The sequence below is a fragment of the Schistocerca serialis genome, chromosome 3, assembly GCF_023864345.2.
Source record: "Schistocerca serialis cubense isolate TAMUIC-IGC-003099 chromosome 3, iqSchSeri2.2, whole genome shotgun sequence".
Taxonomy (NCBI): Eukaryota; Metazoa; Arthropoda; class Insecta; order Orthoptera; family Acrididae; genus Schistocerca; species Schistocerca serialis.
The window spans coordinates 696,415,718-696,435,787 of record NC_064640.1 but is presented as its reverse complement, the minus strand read 5'-3'; positions in this window follow the sequence as shown (position 1 = coordinate 696,435,787).

The window sequence follows — 20,070 nt, the reverse complement described above, 5'->3', positions numbered from 1 at the left end:
ATTTTTGGAACACAATCTACGACCAGCTGGAACATCTTGCCTAATAGGACGAATCTCGTTTCAAACTTTATCGAGTGGATGGACGTGTACGGGTATGGAGACAACCTCTTGAATCCATGGACCCTGCTTGTCAGCTGTTCAAGCTGTCAGAAGCTCTGCAGTAGTGTGGGACGTGTGCAGTTAGAGTGATATGGGACCCCTGATACGTCTAGATACGATTCTGACAGGTGACACGTACGTAAGCATCTTGTCCGACAACCTGAATCCATTCATGTCCATTGTGAATTACGATGGACTTTGGCAATTCCAGCAGAACAATGAGACATCCCAAACGTCTGAATTAAACACTTCCTCTGGCCAGCAAACTCCCCAGACATGAACAATATTGCGCATATCTGGGATGCCTTGCAACGTGCTCTTCAGAAAAGATCTCCACGCCCTCGTAGTCTTACGTATTTATGGACAGCCCCAGTTTCTTTGCCTCTTCAGTGTATCTCTCCTCCAGTAGGAGGATACTTCCGTGGAGTAATAAACAGTGTATCGACTCTTCTAATGTCACAATAGCGCAATATAAGGTCACAGTAGAACGTGCAAAGTGATTCCGTGGTCTAATCGTAAACCGAGCGAAATAGCGCGTCATTTCCCTAATTCGCTTAAGGCAAATTGCAGGAAGGTTCCTCCTATAAAGGGCACGGCCGATTTCCTTCCCAGTCCCTACTTAATCCAAGCTTTTTCTCCGTCGTTAATGACCTTGATGTCGACGGAACGTTAAACACTAACCTTTCTTTCTCGTCAAGACCGTAGCTCAGCGTATTCGGTCAGGGAGAAAAGCAGATTGAAGTTCTCATCGATTGGACTTGAAAGACTGCGAAACACTTGCTTGAAATGAGTAATGACTGTTGCCGCGATTTGTTTCATAAATTTCTGCAACGAGAGAGATGGCTCCACAGGATTTAGTGCTTAATTAAAAGATACGGTACTGTGTGATAAACGCTATAAATGGGTTTCGGCACTTAGTACGATATCCTGAGTGGGGTAGTGACATATTTTCATTCAGAACCACTGACTGAGAAAGATGTATGTAAACTCATTATTTATTATAAAATTTGGTGTGCAAAATTAAAAGAACAGAAAGAAAGAAATGTATGGTAATTCCTAAGGGATCAAAATGCTGAGGTCATCGGTCCCTAGAGTTACACACTACTTAAACTAACTTAAAGTAACTTATGCTAAGATCAACACCCACACCCACCCCCGAAGGAGGATTCGAATCTCCGGCGGGAAGGGCCGCGCAATCCGCGACATGGCACCTCAAACCACGCGGCCATCCCGTGAGGCTTGAAAGCACAAACACCCCTTGCAAATAACTGGTACACGATAGAGAACATTAATTACAATGAAACTAAGTTCCAGCGAATGGTGATTGGCAAAGTTAGCGGATAGGGAAGTGGAAAGTTGTTAACATCAGCTCCGAAACAAAACTGATTTAATGCAAGATAGCCACAATTAGGTAACAGTGTTTGTACGTCTTTGAGTGAGAACAATGAGGTAACACATACCAGTATGCTTGTTCTGCCTAGCCTGGGAATCCTAATGGAAAGGTAATGATAACTACTAACACCGATTCGCCCTAACACGCCGATGCTGCGACATAATCTCACCATACTCGTTGACAGTGTATGAGCTGACTGCTGATGGCGTGTCTGATTGTCACAAAGAGTGCACCTAGTAATGCTGTGCTGCAAACATCACACTCCCCTAAAGTTGTCTCTGAAGTCCCGATCAGCCTTCAGACTCCGGAGCTAGATAATGGAATCCATTTCCGTAGTAAGACTCAGTCTAGCGCAGAGTCCCGAATCGGAGTCCTTCCCGAATCCGACTCCCGAACGAATGAAAGTGCTGTTAAAAATGAAGACTCTGCTTTCTCTAGCGCTTCCCGCCTGGCAACTATGTCCAACAATCCGAAAGAGCTACAATAAGTTCCAGTGAATGACGTAATTGTTCAGTTGCTGCACATCTCCCACCAGAGGCCGAGGAAAACGAATACTTCAGTAAGCCGTCGTGCCGCCACCCTATCGTAGAACTTGTAGATTCAAACATTATGCCATTCTCGCGTAGTAAAATTTAACGCGAGCAGCGCGATTTTCTCTGATCGCAGGAAAGAAAAAATAGTTTTGTTCGTTGGTGTTGGCCTGTAGGGCTCGTAAGAAGAGACAAAATTTCTGTAACAATTTGATTTATGTTAGAGCGCCAGGAGAGGTGTTCATCTGCTGGATGCTATCTTCTGACATAGGCCCAGCTGCCGCCTCTGGTTCCATATAAGTCCACGCTCCACATCGAAAGCTCGCAGCTCAACACTTCTCCACTGGTCGGAGCCCTAGAAATGCACAGTCAAGTCCGCAGGATGCCGCATTTTTAGTGCATTTGCCGACTTGCCGTATTGTTCACGAAGTGGCAGGAACATGTTTGTGCCGCTTGCCGTGGGGCCACTCGGTCACCACTGAGCAATATACGACGCGTGTTTTTTAAGTAAGTACCGTTTTGAAATTTAAAAAAAAGACATGCTAAGATATCTCAATAATTTTATTTTTACATGAAAGCCTGTACCTTAATCTATGTTTCTACATAATTTCCGTCGATATTATGATACTTGTCATAACGTTGTACCAGTTTTTGAATACCCTTCTCATAGAAGTCTGCCGCCTGCCGTGTTAACCACTGCATCACCACTGTTTTGACTTCGTCATCGTCTTGAAGACGCTGACCGCCCAGGTGTTTCTTCAAGTGCAGGAACAGATGGTAGTCACTGGGCGCAAGATCGGGGCTGTAGGGAGGATGATGTAGAGTTTCCCATCGAAAAGATGTGATGAGATCTTTGGTCTGATTCGCCACATGCGGACGAGCATTGTCTTGCTGCAAAACGATGCCCTTGCTCAACTTCCACGGACTGTTGCTTTGATTCTGGTGTGACGTAGGCCACCCATGTTTCATCGCCCGTAACAATTTGGCTTAAGAAATCATCACCGTCGTTGTGGTACCGCTCATGGAAAGTCAATGCACTGTCTAAACGTTTGGTTTTGTGCACATCCGTCAACGTTTTCGGTACCCAATGTGCGCACAATTTTGGGTAATTAAGTGCTCTGTCACAATGCCATACAAAACACTACGAGAAACATTGGGAAAGTCATCCCGCAAAGAGGAAATCGTGAAGCGTCTGTTTTCTCTCACCTTATTGTCCACTTCCTGCACCAAACTTTCATTAACGGCCGAAGGACGCCCACTCCGTTGTCCATCATGCACATTTGTGCGGCCATCTTTAAACGCTCTTACCCACTTTCTTACCACTAAATCACTCATAATGTTTTCTCCGAAAACTGCACACTCTCACGATGAATATCGATGGCTTCTAGGCCTTTAGCACTAAGAAATCTTATAACAGCCCGTACTTCACAGTCGGCGGGACTCACGATTATCTGAGGCATCTTAAACACTCAGTACACAACGTAAACACGGAAGAATCAGACTGTAATGGCGTCAGTGCGTAGATTAAGCTACAGGCTTTCATGTAAGAATAAAATTATTGAGATATCTTAGCACGTCTTTCTTTAATTTCAAAACGGTACTTACTTAAAAACACGCCTCGTATACCCTGGAGAGCCAAAGAAACAGGTACACCTGCCTAATATCGTGTAGGGCTCCCGCAACCACGCAGAAGTGCCGCAACACGACGTGGCATGGACTCGACTAATGTCTGAAGTAGTGCCGGAGGGAACTGAGACCATGAATCAAACATGGTTGTCCATAAATCCGTAAGAGTACGAGGGGGGTGGAGATATCTTCCGAACAGCACGTTGCATGGCATCACAGATATGCTCAATAATGTTCATGTCTGTGTAGTTAACCTCAGAAGAGTGTTCCATGAGTCATACTGTAGTAATTCTGGACGTGTGAGGTGTCGCATTGTCCTGCTGGAATTGCCCATGTCCGTTGGAATGCACTGTGGACATGAATGGATGCAGGTGATAAGACAGAATGCTTACGTAGATGTCACCTGTCAGAGACGCATCTAGACCTATCAGGGGTCCAATATTACTCCAATTGCACACGCCCCATACCATTACAGAGCCTCCACCAGCTTGAACAATTCCCTGTTGACATGCAGGGTTCATGGACTCATAAGGTTGTCTCCATACCCGTACACGTTCATCCGCTCGATATAATTTGACGCGAAACTCGTCCGACCAGGCAACATGTTGCCAGTGATCAACAGTCCAATGTCGCTGTTGATGGGCCCAGACAAGGTGTAAAGCTTTGTGTCGTGAAGTCATCAAGGGTACACGAGTGGGTTCAAAATGGTTCAAATGGCTCTGACCACTATCTACATCTACATCTACATCTATACTCCGCGAGCCACCTTACGGTGTGTGGCGGAGGGTACTTATTGTACCACTATCTGATCCCCCCTTCCCTGTTCCATTCACGAATTGTGCGTGGAAAGAACGACTGCTTGTAAGTCTCCGTATTTGCTCTAATTTCTGGGACTTAACATCTGAGGCCATCAGTCCCCTAGAACTCAGAACTATTTAAACCTAACTAACCTAAGGACATCACACACATCCATGCCCGAGGCAGGATTCGAACCTGCGACCGTAGAGGTCACGCGGTTCCAGAATGAATCGCCTACACGTGTGGGTCTTCGGTTCCGAAAGCCCATATCGATGATGTTTCGGTGAAAGGTTCGCACGCTGACACTTGTTGATGGCGCAGCACGGAAATCTACTGCAAATTGCGGAAGGGTTGCACTTCCGTCACGTTGAACGATTCTCTTCAGTCGTCGTTGGTCCCGTTCTTGCATGATCCTTTTCCTGCCGCAGCGATGTCGAAGATTTTATGTTTTGCCAGACATTCACGGTACATTCTTGAAATGGTCGTACGGGAACATCCCAACTTCATCGCTACCTCGCAGATGCTATGCCCCATCGCTCGAAAGCCGGCTATAACACCACGTTCAGAGTCATTTAAATCTTGATAACCTGCTATTGTAGCAGCAGTAACCGATCTAACAACTGCTCCAGACATTTTTTGTCTTATGCAGGCGCTGCCGACCGCTGCACCGTATTCTGCCTGTTTACATATCTCTGTATTTGAATACGCCTTCCTTTACCATTTTCTTTGGCGCTTCAGTCTACAATGCGGGTGGCTCGGTGCGTCTCCCTGCCCTTAAGTCGACATCTAATTTTCACAACTCCGTCTTCGTAAGCCCGCAGGGAGCCCTCCTATGTGCGACCAAGCCTACATGCGTCGCTTCTCGAGATCAGCAGCAACTCAGCTCGAAAAGATCACCCAGAGAAATTATTAATACTGCATGTACCTAGTTCATTAAGCTGCAGATGAGGTAAAAGAATTGATGATACCTCTACTTTCACTGTTATTAATATATTTTGAAGCATCAGTATACATTTACTCGGTATGCATCAGTTTATTTCAAGTTTAGTCAGATTTGTCTATCAGAGTCGAATGAAAAGTGACAAGTCTAAATGGCTTGCCACTTTTCAAAGTGTCATGCAACATCTGCGCCGAACAACTGAGTAAAAAACGGGGAAGAAAAAGAGCGAAAACAAGAAGACAAGAAAAAGATGGTTGGTGATTTCGGCTCATAATGCTGAGGTACCGGATCGATTCCTGGTGCCCACCTCAAAATTTACTCTTGTGAAAAGATGTGGAAGGAGGCTCACTCATTACAGGTGTTGCTGGGCCCAAGGGCTCCCTGCCCTGCCCACGCACCTGAAATTTGGAATTTAGTGGTAAGGTCTTATGGGACCAAACTGCTGAGGTCGTCGGTCCCTAAACTTACACACTACTTAATCTAACTTAAAATAACTTATACTAAGGACAACACACACACCCATGCCCGATGGAGGACTCTAACCTCCGACGGGGGGAGCCGCAAGAACCGTGACATGACGCCCGAGACCGCTCGGCTACACCGCGCGGCTCACGCACCTGAGACAATAACGTGGTATAAAAATGGCGAGAAATCCTCCCCTCTCCCTGGGCCAATAAGAATCAAACTTCCCCTTCCCCTTTTATTACTAGGGCTATTGCGCGGAATTCGTCGTTCGACTTCTATTCGCTGTAGTGAGAGGAAGGACCAAAATGGCTCTGAGAACTATGGGACTTAATTTCTGAGGTCATCAGTCCCCTAGAACTTAGAACTACTTAAACCTAACTAACCTAAGGACAGCACACACATCCATGCCCGAGGCAGGATTCGAACCTGCGACCGTAGCGTTCGCGTGGTTCCAGACTGTAGCGCCTAGAACCGCTTGGCCACTCCGGCCGGCGAGAAAGGACCATTGAGTGCCGAAGCAGAGTTATCCTGCTTATAAAATGGCTACAAATAGCACCATAATTTACGAGGTAAGACACTTTCACATTACAATGTGCGGCTGAACTAGTAGAAATTAATGACATCATGCCACATTCTTAAAAAATGGAGTAAAATATTAGTCCACTCACTCCTCTGAGCGAATTGTGTGACGGGATGTCATCCTGTCATGAAAATGGTCCTCCGTATTAGCATAATTAGTGATCCACAGTGACTACCTTCAAGTTTTTTGTATTATTTAAGGCCATTAGCAGGGAAGTATTGCACATTGCCGTAAGGACTCCACGTTCCATTATTATTTGCTACAGTTTTTTCTAACTTTTCCACAAATACCTCGAATAAGTACGAGAGCGAGCAACTTCCACTACGCAACAAATAAGATATTGGTAAGAGTAATTTGATCCCATTATACTAATATGCGATATGATGATGTTGAAAACAATTTCGTCAATGCCCGAATAAGAAACATCAGTGGTGTGCAGGAGGAGGACCATCCTAACCGCCAGACAGATGGGGATTCACTTCTCAATGTAGCCCTGGCTGAGGGCCGAAGAGAATGCGCCAAGTTCCTCCATTCCATGTCCTGCTCGCACTGTGACTGCCAAATGAGATTGTTGCGTACTGATGACACCCACGTATTGTACACTGCAGACGGCGGGGATCATCCATGTAGATTTAGAAATTATCTAAAATTTTTGTACCTCTATTTAAATACTGAGAATATTACCAGTAATGAGTTGTCATTAATACCATTACATCACAAGTTATGAACTGTCATCACTGTGCAATTTGTTAGTTATTTTCCAGTGGTTTCTGCATGTAGCAAAGAAGCGCTGTATATTCTCCTCTCTCGTTGAATACGAATTGCTCAAAACCTTGTAAGTGACTTATCTTGGAGGCTGAAAACATTTTGATATCCACATACATTATTTTCTTGATGTTTATTTCGTCAACATTCAATGATTTCAACTGCATCCATCTCCACAGAAAGATAATTTTGCGGTAACCTACAGTTCAGTGTACGGGTGTATCAGCCATATCTCAGTGCTGGCAGTATAGATGACTTGTCAATTTTTATTTCGTAGCGACTTGATACAGTCGGGATTAAATCATGCACATCGGTGAACACATCTATGAGCTGATGGATTTGTCCATACCGTCATCCATTGTAAGTCTTTATATGTAACTGCAATGTTTAACAATTACTGCTGTACATTATTTTTAATAAAATAACCAATATATTACCTTAGACAATTTCTGTAATGCATTATTTAGCACAAACACAAACCTGCTTGTACTTGCTGCAAATGCACATCACATCCCTCGGTTACTACTTAGAATTTTGTCTATTCTCCCTCAGCATTCCGAAGACGCACATGTAAATACGAGACTAAACAATTAGCACATTGCAACAAATGCATAGCAAGTCTTGTCGCCAGATTTATTAGTGTGTTACATTACTGTAAGGATGTCTTAGAAGCATCTGACACTATTGGATTATAGTATGGAATGGAAATGAAATCCCATGCTGCTTGACAGAGCGTAGGGGAAAGATGCGGGAGACCCGAACCGCCTTACTAGGGAAGGTCCTAATGGAGGTGGTTTGCCGTTGCCTTCCTCCGACCGTAATGGGGATGAATGATGATGATGAAGACGGCACAACAACGCCCAGTCATCTCGGGGCAGGTGAAAATCCCTGACCCCGCGGGGAATCGAACCCAGGACCCAATACTCGAAAAGCGTGAACGCTACCGTGAGAGCACGAGCTGCGGACGGATTATAGTATACTAATACGTATTTTACCCTGGCGTGTTATCAATAGTATACTGTGGTGGGAATGTAGCTCGAACTGTTACGTGTTTGTATCAGACAGGCAATTTGTAACGAGGAGTGAACTGTCTTGATTCGGAACCGTGTTCATCTTCATGTTCCTCATGCGTTCCCTATGATTTCCACTTATAGTTCGCATTCCTACAGCTCTAAAACTTCCTTTATTTTTGATTCACTTGCTCAGTCTGACCTGATATCTACTCTCCTTCTCCGTTCATCTGACATGAAAGCTTAATTTTTAATATTATCGTTTCCCTGGTAGCCTTCCTCTTGCATACAGAAATCGTGGTTTAAATTCAGTCAAACATCTCCATTTTGTTAAAAACCCTAGCAAAAGCTTGCATTATATCCACAAAGTTGATACAATAGTTTAACCACATGTACTTTAACATTGGCCTATCACATGGCCATATTCGTCCCACTTCCTTTTATTCATTTAAATAACATTCGTAATACAGCAGTTTTCTGGAATGAATCTAGCGTCCTTACACGGGGACTGTACTGAGAAAGTAAGATTCATTGCACCTGCACACCTTACTGTTTGTGGTGGGGAGTACACTAATATCTACGGCAAGAAACTTCGAAAAAAAAAGAGTTTTGCTGCAAACCACAGCAGCACAAACAACTGTGCTAAGCTATGGATCATAAGATGCTAGTTTTAGTTTCTATCCGGCATAAGTCAGCCTTAGTATTTGTATCTGTCACACCTCTCAACTGCATTAGTGTTTTTCTTTTTGAATAGGGTCAAACACTGCAGTCATAAATCCAATCCATCGAATACTATCTTCTCTCCACAATTCGTCCATTCATTTTCCCGTGCTTGAAATGCGTTAACAACAGCAATATGATAACTTTGCCTACCACTAGCAAATGCATTTTGTTGACGACGATTGTCTGTACCAGTAGCAAAAACCTCTGGAAGGTAGAGCTGCTGCTAATGCATCATCGAGAAAAAGGAACCATGTTGCACACAGTATTTGTTCAGTTGGTAATTTAGCAAGGGTCCAAATCCAGTAAGTTGGTTGCTGATACATAAATAGCGTGCAACCGATTTCCACGTAGTATATCACTTTACAGTAAAATTCTCATTAACAGAATACGGACAAAAATATAAAAATATGGAAAAATGGGCAAAATATAAAAAGATATGGAAAATATGAAAAAATACGGATGTAAAAATGTGAATTCAGGATATCTATATTTACGCAGAAGGCACAGTCGACATTTGTGGAATAAACATTACACGTACAGGAGAGGAATGACAATACTGGTTGGGTGCTAAAGAAACTAGGCAAGCAGTAGTAGCACAAATACTCTTGTAAATTTATAATTTATACATAGAATAGGGATAAAAATATGGAAAATATGGAGAAATATGGAAAAGATCCAGATATTAAATGGGAGTGCAGGACGTCTACATTTATATGGAGTAATAGGAATTTACGGTAGAGCCTTTAGGACTTGAATGCAACCATTAGATACAGCAGAGGGTTGACACAGCATACATAGCGTGGTCAGAAACAGCCTAAAAAGCTTGTAAGGGTGCTGCAGGGGATGTTTCGCTGAGAAATAATTGTTATGAAAACCTTTTTATCGCTGAAACCCACCACAAAATGATAAAAGGAAAAATTTTATCACTTACTACATTTTCACTGTTTATACAGTAAAACTTCAGCGTCAGGGATGACATTTCATTTCATTACTTCTTCACCACTACCTTTACTCACAACACACTTCGCAGACAGTACAGCCATATACCACTGAATGTACCTGCAAAATTATACCATTGTACAACAAATGGTTCAGGAGAAATGACATCATTAATACTGAGAAGCATCAAAACGAAACTGCATGGCGTAATTATTTAGAGATGCAAGTGAAATACGTGTGAAAAATCGTAAATATATATGACATGTGCATCCTTGGGTCAGAAGCTCCTCCTAAATGGATCGATTTCACCCATATTTGGTACACATATAACTTACTATTTGGAAAGAAATACTGTTGAGGAGGTGGTGATGCACAAAAATGAATGGGGATGGTGGGGATGTAGAGAAAGAGACAGAGAGAGAGTAGGAAGGAAGAGGTGGACACAAATAGGGTAAGGAGGAGCTGGATAGAGAAAGGGGAAGGGGGAGGTCGACGCGGACTAGGGGGGAAGGAGGAGATGGAGAAAGATGAGAGGAGCAGATGAAGAAAGAAAGGGAAGAGGAGGAGATGGAGAGAGAAAGGGAAAAGGAGGAGATGGACAGAGACTGGAGGACAGAGGAAATGTGCAGAGAGAGGGGGACGATGAGACGGTCAGAGAGAGGGGGAAGTAAGGGATAGACAAAGAGAGGGGAAGGAAGAAATGAACAGAAAGAGGGGGATGGAGATTGGGGGAAGCAAGGTATGGAAAAAGATGGGAGGGACAGATGGACAGAGAAAGGAAAGAGGAGAAGATAGTCAGAGAGAGGGGTGCAGACGAGATGAACAGAGAGAAAGGGAGGAGTGGATGGTTCGTTGGTAGATTGGTTAACTGATTTTGGGAGGGTGAACAAACAGCAAGGTCATTGGTTCCATTGGGTTAGAGAAGGACTTCGGCCATGCCCTTTCAAAGGGTCCATCCCAGCAATTGCCTAAAGCGATTTAAGGAAATCACCGAAAATCTAATTCAGGACTGTCAGATGCGGGTTTGAACCGTCGTCCTCCCGAACGAGAGTCCATTGTGCTAACCGCTGTGCCACCTCGCTCGGTAGTTGATGGACAGAGAGGGGGACAGAAGGAAATGAACAGGTGAGCAGCGGAGATGGACAGAGACAGGGGGAGGCGGTGGGCAGAGAGAGGGCAAGTAGTGGTACAAAGTTCGTGTCACACCACATTGCAGGTTGACTACATCAGTGGCAAGTATACATTCAGGGGCAAACCTATTGTTCTCTTTTGATTCACATCTCCTTAACCTATTGTTTTGCTAAGAGGATTATGACCCCCTGGGGATAATCCATCCTTTTGATTGACAGGCCCTTAACCTATTTTTCAATTAAATAGTTTTCCAAGAAACCCCTACCCATCCCTCTCCTCCTTCCCCCATCACTCTCTGAACTCCCCCAGCGAAAACAACAACAATTTTGATATCAATTTGATTGACTAATTAATTAAATCGATCACTTGTTAATTCCCCCTCTGACGAACCTCCCAGGTCTCTCCCTCCACTCCCCCAAGTAGAAAAGGACTCAGTTGATTGGACATTTGCTGGGAAATCGATTGCGTGTACGAAATATTGCTTAAACAATTTAGACACTGTGTGGAATATTGTTATTTTTTTATTTATGAGATACAAGATTGTGTATGGAATATAGTGTATTTATTTATTTAAAGAATTTGGTGAAAATCGATTACAATATATGGAATACTGTTTAAAAATTCAGACAATGTGTAGAATATTGTTTATTTAAACAATTTATGGGATACCAGGGGGTTTTTGGAATATAGTTTATTCATTTAGTTAAAGTATTTGTCGGAAAATCGACTGCAGTGTAGGGCATACTGTTTATTTAAACACTTTGTGGGTGACAAGGAAGTATGGAATATTTAAACAATTGCGGCTCTTTTTCTATTCTGATCGTGCATGGAAATGCTGAGTGGGCTTAGTTTAAAATTTGTTGCTAAAGTCAGGGAAGTTAAGGCTCTTATTTTTTTATTTTCATCAGTGTTGAAAGCTCACTGGTGTCTAAGCAGGAGCAGGAAAATCAGAACAGTTGCATATCTAAAAGTTCATGAGATATTTTGAAACCATCGCCACCATCTGCAAACAGATAAAATACGAGAGTTTCAGCAGCAAACTATTTTGTAAAAATCGAGAAACATATATACATATTGCGACGTGCCAGGGCTAGCAGTGTATTTAACACTAAATTCTTCTAGAATCTACATATGTAAATGATGCTCTAAGCCCCCCCCCCCCTATTCTAACTCCGACTTTTGCTGTTGCACATGGATTAAAAAGAAACGTGAACTGACTGTAATCGACCCTGCAAGTGGAGTAGAAAAGAGTTTGGCACCTGCAATAATTTAATTTGATAAATAAGTTAAATAAAGGAAAGTTTCATTAACATAGTGAGAAATGATAGGGTTGCTCTACCGATTAACAGAATGAAAGTTCTGTCCAAAATAACAATATGATTTATTATAACTCAAAATAATAAACAAAAACACATGAAACATTTACAATACATCAAATTGGCTCAAATTAGATACTCAGATAAATGCTGTGAAGGTGAAGTTGTCCCTAAACTAGATTGTGACATTTATGACGAAGTGGTATGTGGAGCCAATTCCTTGCAACTCAAGTCTTAAGAGAGACACACAGCCAACCCAGCATTAATTGCTGCTACATTAGTGAGAACTCAGACAATGAACATCCAAGACAGATCAAAGTTAGAAAAGACAAACAGGCGCACTCTGCTGAGCTCGGATTATCACCTAACAAAATTGCCTGCTTTGCTGGTGCTGTGGACGTACATTACCAAGCTGTCTTCTTAACTGCACGGACACGATCTGGCATACTGGAGGCGATGGCTGGTTGCTTCGACGTCCCGTCGTGGTGATGATAATGTCGCGAGTATAGCCCGAAACAAATTATCCTGGCCTGGTTGTTCCAGACTAAAGACTTCCTAGCAATACAAATGCGCCTCTGAGGGAGACGAAGAAGGCTCGCCACACAATCACTGTCGGTACAGTGATTGATTTTAAAAAGCGAAGTCACCCAGTAACTCCGATACAGTCAACTGTAGCCAAAACTGCTCAAGACAGACAACATAGGCCTCTTGTACGCAGAACGCTCAATTGCCAACTGTACTCGGAAAGTTATGTTGAAGTCGAAACTTCAGCAACTTCGTCAAACAGTTACAATTAAATAAAAGTATATTAGACAGCCAACGGAAGGCAGGCTGACCAGAGCAGCGAGAGCTCAGTCTTGTAACCTTCTCCGACCGAAAGGCGAGAGCCGACTCCCCACAAGAACACCCGTACAAACCGAACACAGAACATTCCCGCCCCCACGACAGTGGCCGTGGTTAACCGTTCCAATCAGCAACTCGAAAACCGGCGGAAAATTCCATTCTATTGCCGGAACACTACCGTTCCACCAATGGAGATTCTTGGCGCCAATTTCTGCGCCGATTTTGCTACGTCACGGAGCTATGCCCTGAGCAAGCCAATCACAGTTACGATTTTGCAGAAAGCGCGGGAATTTGCCCGCCAAAACTGCCTGGGTACACAAGTCATTCCCACGCCTCGCTGGTAGCCCGCCAGAAAGTGTTTTCGCTAAGTTTCTGCGAAGTAACGGAACCTCTAGCCCAGCCGCTACTTCAGGCCCCTGCGAGCGTGTCTCCGCCGCTATTCTACAATGTCGGCGTCTGGAAAGCATTCACTCGACTCCCTCACACCCGTCGGCTTACCCTTTCAAGATCAGAAGTGCCCGCCTGTCACCGGACCACCCGGGTGACAAGAGACGCTGCGTGGGAAGTCCGCGTGTGAAGGAATAGCAACTTTTCACCGCATGCAATTAGAGAGGAAAATCATAAGATAGAAATATGAGAGGGGGCTCATGCCACCTCTCATAAAGTCAGGGAAGTTATGGCTCTTATTTTTTTATTTTCATCACTTTTGAAAGCTCACTGGTGTCTAAGCAGGAGCAGGAAAATCAGAACAGCTACATATCTAAAAGTTCATGAGATATTTTGAAACCATCGCCACCATCTGCAAGCAGATAAATTACGATAGTTTCAGCAGCAAACTATTTTGTACAAATCGAGAAACATATATACATATTACACTGACAGTTAAACCCTGCAAAAGTGTCATCACTTCTGTCTCTGTGCTGTTCATTTTTGGAGCACAACCTACAACCAGCTTAGAGACAGAAGTGATGACACTTCCTGCAGGACCTGACCATCATTTTGCAGGACAATGCTCAAGCACGTGCAGTGCAAGATGTTACTGATTTGTTTGACTGATGGGGCTGCTAAGTGCTATACCACCTACTGCACTCCCCTGAATTAGCCCTCGTGTGTTCAACTCGATTCCTAAACTGAAGGAAACACTTCAAGGCACTCGATTCAGAACTGCTACAAATTCGTCGGGCAATAGACCGCGCCGCTCGAACTGTCAACACAACTGGCGCCGCTAAGAGTATCCTACGACTTCCACATCGCTGTCAACGGGTTATGCACAATGCTAGTGACTCCTTTGAAGGTCAGTAAAACTTTGAAACACGTATCTATTTTGTACGAGCTGTAAATAAATAGTTACCACTATTAAAGCTCCAACCCTCGTATGTCACGACCCACTGGCGGAGTCACGCCTTCTCCCTTTCTCCGTGCCCACTGCTCCCACAAGCCGCTAGTACTGCTGGCATTAGGCCCCCAGGCAGCAGCTGTGTCGCGGCACGAAAATAAACCTAAGTGCTCCCCGCCCATTCATTCCAGTTCAGAGGCCATACTTCGTTTAAATGTCGCCCGTAGCTATTTATGATGTTTGAGGAATGTTATCTGGTAGTTAACAGCTAGCCGCCGAACGTACATTACTTGCCTCTCTTATCAGAAATTCTTTCCTTATCCGCTCTGTACGACTGTACAGAGAGCTTCTGGAGCGAGGCCTTGGAATGCATACATTACTCTGCATTCCTTTATCGGTTTTCCTTTTTACGCTGTTTGGCATTACACATGAGTTTTACTTCACGCTGATGAAAGATCCACTGTGCAGTCGCGGATGCTGTTATCGCAAACATGAGTACATTCTTCCGAGTGCGACGGCCTTCGACAGCGTAATCGTAGCAAGAAGACAGATAGCTCTAGAAATGGAGAAAAATTCTTTTCTAACAAGAACAAGCACTGAGGGAAAAAGTTAGCCATCTCAAGCACTACTCATTGTAGCGTTCATAAAGGCCTCAATTCGGCGAGGAAGGAACTTCACAAGCTTCTTCAGGTATGCCATACCGAACTGAAACGACTCCTTGATTATTAGATCAGGTACCAAATTGCAGAGATGTTGGCTGCTAATTTTTTAACCGTTGCTCCAAAAAGTATAAGGGGCAATCAAAAAGTTTCCATTTGAGGGCGTTGGTTCAGCGTATATGCAATGTAGTGCGACTCCGATGCGGGTATATAAGCACCATCATGTAAGCAAGGCATTCCTGTCTCTCCGACGTGTGTGCAGTAAACGCGGAAACCTGAATTATGCCGACGTTATTACCAAATGTGTCTAAACAGGACCAACGTGATGTTATTCTTTTCTTGACTGGCGAAGGACAAACACCAGTAGACACCCATCAGAGAATGAAGAATGTGTATTGGCCAGAACGTCTGTCGAAAATCAACGTTGTGGAATGGTGCTGCATGTTCCGTACTGTTCGCGATTCTACATAAGACGTCGTTCGATCAGGGAGGCCAGCCTCAATTGGGAGACTCAAGTGGGAGACACTCGAGCATCCACACTACAGTCCCAACCTCTCCCTATGAGGGTATCACGCCTTCGGTCAGTTCAAAAAGGCGTTGACGGGTGGACGATTCCTGTTGGACGAGGATGTGCTAGAGGTAGTTATGGACTTCCTCAGGCACCAGGACATGGCGTTTTAACAAACGGCTATCTTCAGCGTGGTGCGTCGGTGGGATGATTGTCTCAAGGCTCACAGTGATTTTGCCTGATCGGCGTACCAGTTCTGGACTGAACGGCCTTCGAACGGAAACGTTTTGAACGCTCCCTGTGCTAAACATTTTAAGATCGGTGATTTAAGGGTCCATTCGAGGTACAGCAGAATTCTGAGTACTCGTCAAACCAGAAAGCATGAACACAGTCCCGTGAACATGGCTGTTATCAGACTGGAAGGCGGAAGTGTCATCACCATGCCCATGATGAAAACGTAGAGGCAAGGGCAACACTTGGGGACACAGAATGTTGAAACGAACATCCTGGTTCACGTTTAGTGGAAGCTGAATGAGTGGGTTCAACTCACTCTACGAAAAGAAACCCCACAACGTCACACAGCCATTTCCAACTCTAATATACTCTTCACAGAAACTGAGGGTAAACGCCTCGTTGGGGCGTTGGTGCACTCTACGTCTTGCATCATTCGAAAAAAAAAAAAAAAAGCCTAAACCACGACTCGCCGGAACACACTATGCACTTCCAGTCGGCTACTGTCCAGCTTCTGTGTTATTTGACCTATTGAAGATGTGCAGATTTATGCCGCCGCTGTCAGAAATGAATTATTTCGAGGAACCCTACTTCAGAGTTCCTTTGTATGCAGTTCCCTTCGCAATGTTCGCTCGGAAACAGGTTGAAGTCGACCTAGTCATGGACGGCGGATTTGAAACTGATTGTCGTCGTCAAGGCGTGACACTCATCTACTCATCTGTAATCCTCGTCGGTTGGGATATTTTTACGGCCACTGTTCTTACGCCGTAATACACGGTTGAGAGGGGGACAGCATTGCATCTAGAAGGAATGGACATTCCGCGTTGATATATCAACAAACCGACCAATTTCATTCAGGGTGTGGACATGGGAACGTCCAAACGCCACAGCTTTTTTCTGCCGTTGTGTCATGTCTCCACGAAGACTCTTTTATTCTGTGATATCCCATACTCGAACGTAGTTTTAATCTTCCAGCGAGTTACAAATGAGTACGTACTCCGCTGCATAGTAAAAATTTATTCTGGAAACGGTCGATAGGCTGTGGCTATATTCTTTATGTATTATCTGCGCTACGTCCTTTCTTCCAGCAGTGCCAGTCCCGTTTGGTATGCAGGAGAACTTCCGTGTAGTTTTGAATTTTGAAGAGAGATACTGGCAGAAGTAAACCTGTGACGGTGGACTGTGGGTTGTGCTTGGATAGCTCAGTCGGTAAAGACAAGATTAGACCAACTACAGCACGCACAGAGGCGTTTAAACAATCGTTCTTCGTACGCTCCACGAGTAACTGGAACGGGAAAAAGCCCTAATAACAGTACAGAGGAGCTACGCTCTGCTACAGATTTCACAATGGTTTGATGAGTATAACTTTAGATACAAATGTAGATATTACGTTCTTCGCGAAATTTGAGGTACTCTGAAAACTGAATATTGTTAATATGTGCAAATTATGATGGCAGTATAACCATTCGGCCAAAAAAAGTAAAAGTGTACCCTGGCGGAGACCAGCTAGCGGCGGATCGTGCGAACCGACTGAAAGCTCAGTATTGACCTCAGATTACGTCCAGGATCCACGGGGTGGGAGAAAGAAAGAAGTATTGCGGAATAAAACACGAAGCTAAATAAGGAGCGGTGCGATAATAAAGAGGGGGTATCGGGCTGCCCGCAGGCCCTCCGCCACGGGGAGGAACGTGGGATGATGGAGGTGATAATCGGCGTGTTAAACAAAGAACAACGTAAATGGGGCGAGGCAACGGGAAGGCTCTGTCGGTTGCTATAATATTTGCATAAAACGGGGCAGAGGCGGATGAAGAGGCGGGGGGTTGGGGGGGCGAGAAATATGCGGGACGAGGGCGGGCTACTGGCGCTGCGTGGGTGTCGGCGCGGGTGCGTGGGTGCGTGCGCACGCGGCGGCACGCAGTGCGTATCGAGCGCCGTGTTCCGCTCGGCGCTCAAAGCCAGTCGGCGGCCCGGCGCCGCGGAGTCCCGTCGCCGACGTCTACGCGTCACACACCTGGGGCGCTCCGCACAGGCGGCCCAGCCACCTCCCCTAACACGTCTCTCACTGCGTCTGGTTCGCCCCTTTCGTCCAGCATGTTGCCACGCTATACTTAATACATATACCCGATAGACAACTACTCATGTGAAAAACGTAAGGACGAAAGCAACTTTCGCATGAAGCGTCACTACCAAGTAACATTAGACGATGGAACCTGGACCATACATAGAAAGAACTGCTAAAGTATAGTGCAGAAGGTAACTGGAAGAAATATGTGATGGGACGAACAGAAACGGTACTTTTATTCAAAGACAATAATTACATAGAAATCACCGCTATCTGTGATGGTACGCTGGATACTACGAAAAGCGGCACATCTACATCTACATTTATACTCCGAAAGCCACCCAACGATGCGTGGCGGAGGGCACTTTACGGGCCACTGTCATTACCTCGCTTGTCTGTTCCAGTCGCGTATAGTTCGCGGGAAGAACGACTGCCGGAAAGCCTCCGTGCGCGCTCGAATCACTCTAATTTTACATTCGTGATCTCCTCGGGAGGTATAAGTAGGGGGAAGCAATACATTCGATACTTCATCCAGAAACGCACCCTCTCGAAACCTGGACAGCAAGCTACACCGCGATGCAGAGTCTGCCACTTGACTTTGCTAAACATTTCCGTAACGCCATCACGCTTACCGAATAACCCTGTGACGAAACGCGCCGCTCTTCTTTGGATCTTCTCTATCTCCTCTGTTAACCCGACCTGGTACGGATCCCACACTGATGACCAAAACTCAAGTATCTGTCGAACTAGTGTTTTGCAAGCCACCTCCTTTGTTGATGAAATACATTTTCTAAGGATTCTCCCAATGAATCTCAACCTGGCACCCGCCATAAAAACAATTAATTTTATATGATCATTCCACTTCAAATCGTTCCGTACGCATACCAGATATTTTACAGAAGTAACTGCTACCAGTGTTTGTTCCGCTATCATATAATCATACAATAAAGGACTCTTCTTTCTATGTATTCGCAATACATTACATTTGTCTACGTTCAGGGTCAGTTGCCCCTCCCTGCACCAAGTGCCTATCTGCTGCAGATCTTCCTGCATTTCGCTGCAATTTTCTTATGCTGCAACTTCTCTGTATACTACAGCATCATCCGCGAAAAGCCGCATGGAACTTCCGACACTATCTACTAGGTCATTTACACAACTGGCCATTAAAATTGCTACACCAAGAAGAAATGCAGATGATAAACGAGTATTCATCGGACAAATATATTATACTAGAACTAACATGTGATTACATTTTCACGCAATCTGAGTGCATAGATCCCGAGAAATCAGTTCCCAGAACAACCACCTCTGGCCGTAATAACGGCCTTGATACGCCTGGGCATTGAGTCAAACAGAGCTTGAATGGCGTGTACAAGTACAGCTGCCCAGGCAGCTTCAACACGATACCACAGTTCATCAAGAGTAGTAACTGGCGTATTGTGGCCAGCCAGTTGCTCGGCTACCATTGACCAGACGTTTTCAGTTGGTTAGAGATCTGGAGAATGTGCTGGCCAGGGCAGCAGTCGAACATTATCTGTATCCAGAAAGCCCGTACAGGACCTGCAACATGCGGTCGTACATTATCCTGCTGAAATGTAGGGTTTCGAAGGGATCGAATTAAGGGTAGAGCCACGGGTTGTAACACATCTAAAATGTAACGTACACTGTTGAAAGTGCCGTCAATGAGAACAAGAGGTGACCGAGACGTGTAACCAACGGCACCCCATACCATCAGGCCGGGTGATACGCCAGTATGGCGATGACGAATACACGCTTGCAATGTGCGTTCACCGCGATGTCGGCAAATACGGATGCGACCATCATGATGCTGTAAACAGAACCTGGATTCTTCCGAAAAAATGACGTTTTGCCATTCGTGCACCCGGGTTCGTCGTCGAGTACACCATCGCAGGCGCTCCTGTCTGTGATGCAGCGTCAAGGGTAACCGCAGCCATGGTGTCCGAGCTGACAGTCCATGCTGCTGCAAACGTCGTCGAACAGTTCGTGCAGATGGTTGTTGTCTTGCAAACGTCCCCATCTCTTGACTCAGGGATCGAGCCGTGGGTGCACAATCCGTTACAGCCATGCGGATAAGATGCCTGTCATCTCGACTGCT